We start from the raw sequence: 6,835 nt of genomic DNA, 5'->3' as shown, positions 1-6,835 counted from the left end.
CTTTTCAAACATAACTTAATGCGGTCTTTCAAGCAGCCCCAAATATAAATGTCCACAGAGGTTACATCTGGAGAATGTAGTAATCAGAGAAAGGGTTTACTAAACTCAATACACCGTCCTGAAAATTCCCTATTAATGCGTTCCATGAACACTTCAGTCGCGAAACGTAGTAAACTTTAATAAATTAATATTTATTACAGTTAACAAATACACTTCGGTTAGTAATGGCTAGTGAAAGAAATATGAAATACGAATGTATTTCCTTGACCATTTGTTTCACGGCTAAATGAATCTTGTAAACTGAATGATATATTCTGCTGAAAGAATCGTTCGTAATAATTCTTCAGGAATGTGTGAACATTTCTGAGGCAGATTAAATTTAGAATGTTTCAAGGTATATAAAAACCTATTTTCAATAAATTTGATGTTGCAGAAGATCTGAAATCCGAAAACGCTTGGCGCTTTGAGATCATCTTAAATTTCTGTGTAGATTTGTTATGAGCCAAACCAATAAACTAAAGAAACATTTCCCTGTACCTATTCGAATTCATTTACGTGAACACTGAAGTCAAAATGATTGACTAATACTCAAAGTTTACCGCCACCGATTTGTTTCAACACACTACCTGTCGATATTGACACATATCAATGATCCGCCACTAAACATGAAAGACGACTTGAATAGTTTTGTCTTAGCAGTTGACACAAGTGTTACTGCAAAAGGCGTGAAACATAATATAAATGAAGTACCTAGTAACACAGTGAGCAGCATCAGACAGAGGCCTTCAGAGAACAGATTAATGAATTTCAACAAAACGCAGTGCATTCAGTTTCGGACAATAAATGCTTGTAAATGTAAATATTTATAACACCAAGGTGGTCAAATATCAAGGCGACCATTTTAAATTTTCAGAACTGAGGGTAGATGGAAGCCTTTGTTGGAAACATCACTATACGAACGAACTACGATCCCTCTGACACTGAAGTGTGAACACTTGATACATTGGTTACATTCGCACTGTTATCTCGACCAGTGGTATACTTTGAGCCAACTCTGTGAACTAACCAAAAATATTGTACGAGACATTCGCGGACGTTTTTCCGCGTCTATTCAGAAAAAAATCTCGAGCTTTCGAAGAATACTTCTATAGGCTTCCTCAGAAGCAACTGTTTACACTGCTGCTACGGTGGCCTTGTATAGCCTTCTGACGTCTTGCGATTGCTCGGTAATTACGTGATGCTGTCGCAGATGCTGTCAAACTCTGTACTGGTGATCTCACGGCTCCCGCAGTAGAGCAAATATTGCGACAAATATCTCTGCACATTGTCTGCATCGACATCTCGCTTACATCCATCGCTAAGATTAGATCCGCTGTCACACACACTCTTATTTCTACAGCTTCTTTAATTACACAGTCCAAGTATGTAGCAGCCTGAGACCAAACGTTTGTTTCGTCAAAAAATATTTCGTGTTTGTTCGTAGAGCTGTGAATTGAGAGGCCGAGAACTGCAGTTATCTGTAGTTGCCGAGCAGTGTCTTACAAACAAACACAAAATCTTATTTGACTTAACAGAAGCTTTGCCCCAGGCTCCTACATACTAAGATTCTATAATTGAAGAGGCTGTACAGATAAGCCTGTCAGCAGCAGTTTAGACAGACAGTTGTTCCTGACGCAGACGATGGAGGTAATCAAAAGTTCGATGTTTTATCCTGAGTTGAAGTGGCAAGAAGCTCGAGAATGTTTTATGCAACAGTTCGCTCACACCAACAATATTCTTACAAGGGAAACTGCCAATCGCACCCCCCCCCCCCCCCCACCACCACCACCCACCCCTCAGGTTTGGTGTTAGGAGGGCCCAGTGGGCAGCATGTAAAAAACTGAACACTGATCAAGTATGAAAACAGGAAAAAGGTGTACAGAACTCCGAAAAAAAAGCAAAATAGAAACACTGAAGGATCCAAGGACAAGAAGTGCAATATAGAGCAATCTAAAGCAACTTTGATGTCGTGGGTAGCTGTTCACGATGTCAATCAACCGAACCGTGTTCAAACCTCCCTTGTGCCACTTATTTCTTTCCACCCTCCCCGCTGTTCACTCTATTCAAATTTTTGTTTATGTCGCGGTGTAAAGTCCGTCTGCAACAGCGAGGTGTAAGGAAGGAACCGATGATTCTGCACAACTACTCTATTAACAACCGAAAAGAAGTGGTTTTAGAATGGGTACCACAAACGCTTGAGGACAAGATGACAAGTCTGCAGAACCCTACACCGGAAAACACGTCTGGTGTGTCATACACGGCTTTAGTGACAGTATGTATGTCATATGGTAGGAGTCTCTTACCGACGCACCTAATTTGTAGACCTGGTAAGTGAGTGAGATATGCCTCCTTGCCCGATTTAGGTGTTCCTATAAATGAAAGTGTGATAGCTCCCAAGGAAATCATGGAAACATAATAGCTTGTCACATAAGCTGCAACAAATGGAAGCAACCGTTTCATAATCACACAGTTTCTCAGTGCTCTGTCGAAACACATGTTTTTAACGTTTTTGAAATTGCGTTTCGTTTTGGAAGTTTGGGTTCTTGAATTCCTTTTTGTAAATAGTTCACACCCGTTTATCTGTCGTTTTCATTTCCGTGAGACGTCTATGTGGTATCTCGGATGTTCTCACTGTTCATCACGTTTACTTAAGACGGTAATGTATACTTATGAGATGACTCATATTCTACACTGAAGAGTCAAAGAAAATGGTACACACTCCCAGTATCGTCTAGGGCAACCGCGATCGCGCAGAGGTGCTGCAACAAGACGTGGCATGGAGTCGACTAATGTCTGAAGCAGTGCTGGAAGGAACTGACACCATGAATCCTGCAGGGCTGTCCATAAATCCGTAAGAGTACGAGGGATGGAGATCTCTTCTGAACAGCACGTTGTAAGGCACCCCAGATATGCTCAGTAATGTCCATCTTTGGGGAGTTTGGTGGCCAGCAGAAGTTTTTAAACTCAGAAGAATGCTCCTGGACCCAGTTCTGACGTGTGGGGTTTCGCATTGTCCTACTGGAAATGCCCAAGTCCGTCGGAATGCATAATGGACATGAATGGATGCAGGTGATCTGAAAGGATGCTTACGTATGTGTTACTTGTCAGAGTCGTATGAAGACGTATCAAGGGACCCTTACCACTCCAACGGCACACGTCCCACACCATTACGAAGCCTCTATCAGCTTGAACGGTCTCCTGCTGACATGCGGGGTCCATAGGTTGATGAGGCTGTCTACATACCCGTAAACGCTCATCCGCTAGATACAATTTGAAACACGACTCTTCCGACGAGGCAACATGTTTCCAGTCATCAATGGTCCAACGTCGGTGTCGATGTCGACGGGCCAAGGGGACGTGAAAAGCTTTACGTCCTTCAGTTATCAAGGGTACACTATATCGATTAAGTTTCGTTGAATGGTTCGCACTCTGACAGTTGTTCATGGCCCACCCTATTGAAATCCGCAGCAATTTGCGGAAGAGTTGCACTTCTGTCACGTTGAACGATTCTCTTCAGTTGCGTTGGCCCCGTTGTTGCAGGATTCTTTTTCCAGCCGCAGCAATGTCGGAGGTTTTCGTTTACACTCGTGAAATGGTCGTATGGGTAAATCCCCATTTCATCGGTACCTCGGAGATGCTGTGTCCCATCGCTCCTGCGCCGATTATAACACCACGTTCAAACTCACTTAAATCTTGATAACCTGCCATTGTAGCAGCAGTAACCGATGTAACAACTGCCCCAGACACTTGCCTTACAACGCCCGCAGTGCCGTATTATGCTTGTTTACATATATCTGTATTTGGCTCTGAGCACTATGGGACTCAACTGCTGAGGTCATTAGTCCCCTAGAACTTAGAACTAGTTAAACCTAACTAACCTAAGGACATCACAAACATCCATGCCCGAGGCAGGATTCGAACCTGCGACCGTAGCGGTCTTGCGGTTTCAGACTGCAGCGCCTTTAACCGCACGGCCACTTCGGCCGGCTATCTGTATTTGAATACGCATGCCTACACCGGTATCTTTGGCGCTTCAATGTATAAATAATGTATAGTATGACAGTTGTCAAGACTACAGAAAGAGAACAAACATTTCAATGACCAGACAGAAAGTTCGTAACGTTGTGGAAAAAAAAAATCACGGGAGGGAGTCTTGAACAACACTCGTCCGCTTCGTCGTCCTACACCGTGACTACTTAACCCGACGTTGTGGTTGCTGTTGTTTGATGAATATTTCATTTCGTTAGCTCGGACCATTCACTATTTCTAATTTGCTTTTTTTTACAGTTCAGTACGCCTTCTTCCTGTTTTCTTGCTTGATCTGTGTTCAGTTATTTATGGTTATCCGCTGGGTCATCTTACCACTAAATCTGAGGAGGGTTGGATGGGAAGTTTATCTTGTTTGGAAAGGAAATGGCGGTCACACTGATCAGCGTTGTTAGTCTGCGACCTTCGTGTAGGCCGTTGTTCAGGTTTTCGGACACATGACGCTGCTCTGAACACATATTCCACTATGGGCTTTGTCTCTGTCAGTACTGAATCTTTCAGAATAAACAACAACATTCATACATTCAGACCCGATGGATGTGTTTGTGCACTTAGACAGCACTTCCTTAAGCAATTCATAGAAAATGTGCACTACTCAGCAGGCTTCTTTTTCAATAGCGTTGTAGAAGAACTGAAGAAACCTGAGTGATAAAGCACAGGTACTCAAATCTAAGTTTAAATGCTTCCTTGTGCCATACTCTTATCGCGTATTAGCCTTCGTCGCTGTAATTGGGAACTTTTCACTGTACAACAGGTAAAAATTTATGCGTTTGTTTCCAAGTATTCTAATGAGTTTTCTGTAAACTACGTAGTGACTCGTCCCATGAACAACTAACTCTGGCTCCATCGTCCCACGAGACCTGTTAAGTAAATAAATAAAATTGAAAATTTTTTGTGTGCAGTCATTGTCAGCGCGCCGTGACACAGAATCCCGAGCATAAATCGATGTCGTTTTGTTGTAGCTCTGGTACGCCAAATTTCTGCCGCTCTGCGCCAGCAGGTATCCTCTGACCTTTGTGTAACATCGTCATTCCCGACTGAGAGCCGTTAACACCGCTGCTATAGGCGTGTAAACAAAAAATTTCGAAGAAAACTCACAAATTTACACGTTTAAAACATTTTCTAATTTTTGTGTAGGTAGATCATTGTTCTGAAGTTCCTAAACGGGCAGAATGTATACATCGTGTTCTGGCGAACTCAATTTCTACAACCAAAATTTAAAATAACAACACTTGCTGACATCATGGCATACTAATGTTTGACTGTAATCGAAAAATTCTGGTGGAATTGCGTTTTCGTGCAATTATCATCAACAGTATAAAAGACTTCTTTTTAATAACGATAACAACTCATGCCGGCCGTTGCAGCCGAGCGGTTCTAGGCGCTTCAGTTTGGAACCGCGCGACCGCTACGGTCGCAGGTTCGAATCCTGCCTCGGGCATGGATGTGTGTGATGTCCTTAGGTTAGTTAGGTTTAAGTAGTTCTACGTTCTAGGGGACTGATGACCTCAGATGTTAAGTCCCGTAGTGCTCAGAGCCGTTTGAACCATTTGAACAACTCATGTGATTTCTCGTACACAGTGTAAGCCACAGGGCTTCCCAACACTTTTCTTCATGATAGTGTTCAGTGACTGATCATAGATATTGTTTTAACACGATATTTATTCAACGACCAGATGAGAAGTTAAGAACATGTCCAAAACCTGATGCAGTATCTGAGCGTTCATCGTTCGTGATGTGACTCAACAAAATCACATAATTTAGCGACCTAAGAACATCATGCACCTGCTCGATCAAATGTAGGTGGAGAGCTAAGGAAAGTTGGCTGTTAAGGTCCCGTTGACACTAGATATTAGACAAGTGTGAGATTGGAAACGGCCGCTACCGTTTTAAGAAACTACTACAACATTGACGGTAGCGAAACGACGAGGAACCTACATCAGAAGGGCAAGGCACCCTGCCCGTCAACAAGATGTCCGTGATCATGACCACAAAATACTCGTACCTGCATCGATTCAGGAACTGTTCATGAAATCAAATTAGGAAGTGCACTGAACAGCTCTGCCAAAAATATGTTACGGTAATTTTTCCATTTTACTGGTTGATAAGCTCCGTTGCCCCTCCCCCCCCCCCCTTATATCCCCCACCCCCCCCCCCCATGAACCATGGACCTTGCCGTTGGTGGGGAGGCATGCCTGCCTCAGCGATACAGATGGCCGTACTGTAGGTGCAACCACAACGGAGGGGTATCTGTTGAGAGGCCAGACAAACGTGTGGTTCCTAAAGAGGGGCAGCAGCCTTTTCAGTAGTTGCAAGGGCAATAGTCTGGATGATTGACTGATCTGGCCTTGCAACACTAACCAAAACGGCCTTGCTGTGCTGGTACTGCGAACGGCTGAAAGCAAGGGGAAACTACAGCCGTTATTTTTCCCGAGGGCATGCAGCTTTACTGTATGGTTAAATGATGATGGCGAAATCTTCGGTAAAATATTAGGGAGATAAAATAGTCCCCCATTCGAAACTCCGGGCGGGGACTACTCAAGAGGACGTTGTTATCAGGAGAAAGAAAACTCGCGTTCTACGGGTCGGAGCGTGGAATGTCAGATCCATTAATCGGGCAGGTAGGTTAGAAAATTTAAAAAGGGAAATTGATAGGTTAAAGTTAGATATAATGGGAATTAGTGAAGTTCGGTGGCAGGTGGAACAAGACTTCTGGTCAGGTGAATACAGGGTTATAAATACAGTGATC

The sequence above is a fragment of the Schistocerca americana genome, chromosome 1 (assembly GCF_021461395.2).
Source record: "Schistocerca americana isolate TAMUIC-IGC-003095 chromosome 1, iqSchAmer2.1, whole genome shotgun sequence".
In the NCBI taxonomy this organism is placed as follows: Eukaryota; Metazoa; Arthropoda; class Insecta; order Orthoptera; family Acrididae; genus Schistocerca; species Schistocerca americana.
This window is presented reverse-complemented; position numbering follows the sequence as displayed.